Source organism: Peromyscus californicus, unplaced genomic scaffold (assembly GCF_007827085.1).
Source record: "Peromyscus californicus insignis strain IS unplaced genomic scaffold, ASM782708v3 Scaffold_11__1_contigs__length_118956290, whole genome shotgun sequence".
Lineage (NCBI taxonomy): Eukaryota > Metazoa > Chordata > Mammalia > Rodentia > Cricetidae > Peromyscus > Peromyscus californicus.
Window position 1 is genome coordinate 30,888,933 of NW_026294402.1, and position 3,733 is coordinate 30,892,665.

Sequence of the window (3,733 nt, forward strand, 5' to 3'; positions counted from 1 at the left end):
ACCCAGGTTCGTTGCCAAACACCTTGGATAAAACATTCTGCTTGTTCAAGACAGTTTTCCCACCCCCTAAAAGAGAGGAGGGGAAAAAAATACTAAAAAACTAAGGCAGCAGGGATGGGGTGGAGAGGTGGTGCTAGAAAGTTCTGGGAATGACAGAGTTGTCAACACTTTAGTCTCATAAAGATTCTTCCAGTAAGAAAGGAAAAAAAAATTTTTTTTTGTAGTGCTAGGGATAGACCCCAGGGCTTTACGCTTAGCACTCAACCACTGAACCCCACTCCTTAGAGGGCTTTCTCTGTCTGACAAGGTCTCTCTATGTAGCCCAGGCTGGCCACAAACTCATGATCCTCCTGCCTCAGCATCCCAAGTGTTGGGATTAGAAGTGTATGCTACCATGTTCAACTTAATCAGAGGGGTGTGTGTGTGTTTGTGTATACACACGTGTGCTCCTGCATCACACGTAGTAGGCTCTACCCCTGAGCTAATCTCTAGCTCCCCTTTACTTCTTTCTTTCCTGTGGGACAAGCTCTTACTAACTGCCAAGGCTGGCATTGAACTTGTGCTCCGCCTGCCTCAAGCTCTTGGGTAGCTAGGATGATAGGCCTGCTTGAATGGGTCCAGCAGCTACATTTCTTTTAATTTTTTTTAATTTTTATGTGTAGTGGTGTTTTGCCATGGGTGTCGGATCCCCTGGAACTGGAATTACAGACAGTTGTGAGCTGCCATGTGGGTGCTGGGAATTGAACCCAGGTCCTCTGGAAGAGCAGTCAGTGCTCTTAACCACTGAGCCATCTCTCCAGCTACCTCCGCCCTCCGCCCCCAGATTTTTTAAAATAATGCTCTTGAAAGGTGTCAAGGCATCACTTGTCGGCTGGTCTGGCTATGTTTCTTCTCTCTTCAGGCTTTTTGTACTCGTGAGACAGCTTGTCACATGTCAGCCTCTGGGCTGTGATCACAGTCTGGTTTGTTTTGTTTGAGACAGGGTCTATGTAGCCCTGGCTGGCCTGGAACTCACTTTGTAGATCACGCTGACCTTGAACTCACAGAGATCCTCCTGCCTCTGCCTCCTGAGTGCTGGGATTAAAGGCTTATGCCAGCACACCCGGCGGCGGCGATCATAATCTTAATGCTTCCAGACTATAGTAAATGTCAAGCATGCTATCCACAAACATTTTGAAACTCTTCACAGATTGAGAGAATCTTTCCCCCGAGAGCACAGAGCAGCTCAGAACGGGGCTGGTGAGTACTGTGCCACACGGGCTTCAGGACGCCGCTGTAGGACCTACCGCTTTTCCCCCCTTTGACAAAGCCTTTCCTTCAGAGTTTCTGTTCTTTGCAGCAGATAGCAACAAACACAGGAAGTTACCCACGGCCTTACAACTCCCCTAATGTGTCAAGTGGTTCTGGGTCTCCCAGCTTGTTTATACCCAAGTATATACAGGCTTTAAGTATGGTTGGGACCAATACTGTAGGCCTTCTTCCTTCTGCTGTCTTTCCTAGGTAAGCATGAGGACACTGAAGTGTGGCCCCGAAGCTAACATGATCCCCAAGAGACCTGTTTTCACACTGAAGTGAGCTGCAGAACACACCGGCCCACACAGACCTCTGCCACACACAGGGGCTACCTGTTCCCCCCTTTTCACTCTCTTCCAGTGTCTGGGGAACACACGTTGGGTGCCCAGCCCTGGGTAGGGCATTGGGCCCAAAGAGGAGGAAATACAGTAGACATGGCTCTGCTGTCTCCACGCCAGGGAGGCCAAAGCAGAGGCTGAAGCCCATGGCATAGAGGCAACACTAGTGAAAAGGACTTTGGAGCTGGACAGGACCCAGAAGAGATGTCATGACAGGTAGAGGGCCTTCATCAAGCCTAGAGCTTCTGTTGGGGCCTCTACTTGAGCATGACCCTCTGAGAACTACCTCACCCCAGCATCCCTCCCATCAACAGCTGGCTTCTTGGCCTGGGTGTCTGTGTGTCTTTACACCTAGTATGGCGCCTGATGATTTTCTTAAGACAGGACCAACTGATCCAGCACATTAACCATGTAAACAAATCAAGATGTGGTGGTACATGGCCGAAGCAGGAGGATGACGGGTGTGAGACCAACTGTATCTGTATAATGAGACTTTGTCTCAAAACACAAAACAATAACCCAGAAGCAACAAGAAGCAGATGATCTGCAAAGTAATATGGACTACATTAATTATTATAATCAAAGGATGCAGCCCAGACCCAGAGTGTTTGATTAAAAAGTTCTAAAGTTGCCGGGCGGTGGTGGCACACGCCTTTAATCCCAGCACTCGGGAGGCAGAGCCAGGCGGATCTCTGTGAGTTCGAGGCCAGCCTGGGCTACCAAGTGAGATCCAGGAAAGGCGCAAAGCTACACAGAGAAACCCTGTCTCGAAAAAAACCTAAAAAAAAAAAAAAAAAAGTTCTAAAGTTAATCTTGAAGAATAAATAGGTGAGGATTTTCTAAAAAAAAAAAAAAAAAAAAAAAAGAAGAGACACAGTAATCTAGAGGGGAAATACATATTTAAAATACAAATACAGTCTGTAATAGTTATTCTTTCAACTAGTGCTAGAAAAAACAAATGCATCGATCCCAGAATTCTATGTGTTCAGGATATAGAAATGTATTATGAAAAAGGAGATAGCAGAAGAAAACTCAGATTTCTCAACAGCAGGTGTTAGAGTTACCACCCCCTGCTGGGGATGTCATTCCGTATAAATAAAACGCTGATTGGCCAGTAGCCAGGCAGGAAGTATAGGCAGGACAAACAGGAGAATTTGGGAAACAGGAAGGCTGAGTCAGGAGATGCTGCCAGCCCGCCATCCAGGGAGCAGCATGTAACAGGCACACAGGTAAAGCCATGGAATATGTGGCAACATCTAGATGAACAGAAATGGGCTGAGTTTAAGTGTAAGAGCTAGTTAATGCTAGGCCTGAGCTAATGGCCTAACAGTTTTAAATAATATTAGCCTGTGTGTGTGTTTATTTGGGTCTGAGTGGCTGCGGAAACACAAGGACACAGGAGCTGGGTGGACACAGAAAAACTATAACCCCCTCATGTTGCAGGATATTGAATTAAGGGCTTCAGATATGCTAGGCAAGTACTCTACCACTGAGCTAAATCTGTAGCCGCATAGTCACTATTTCTTAAGGGGAAAAATGGGATCAATTTGATATGCCTCACATGGATTAAAGTAGAGTGAAGGCCCTGGCTGCCAAGCTGGTAACATTAGTTTTGATGACTGGATCCCACATGGTTGAAGGAGAGAAATGACTCCTGAAGATTTTCTTCTGACCTCCACCATGGCATGGATTTACCCAAACACTAAATAAATAAATGTAATCAAATATTAAAATCACAAAATAACCTAGCATAAAATTGAAATGTTTCTAGAGTAATGTTAACATTTAGAATCAATAGACCAAAAAAATTACAGAATTATGAACATATTTCATAAGATCAAAGGTTATTTTTAATTGTGGTGTGTATGTACTTGAGTTTATATACTTGAGTGCAAGTGCCCAAGGAGGCTGGAGGCATTGAAACCCCTGGATTTGAAGTCACAGGCAGTTAGGAGCTACCTGATGTGATGTGGGTGCTGAGAATCGAACTTAGGACCTCTGCAAGAGCAGTATATGCTCTTAAGCTCTGAGCCACATAATTTTACATGGGATGTAACCTAAAATTTAAAAGGCAGGTATATGGGGAAAATATATTCTCAATA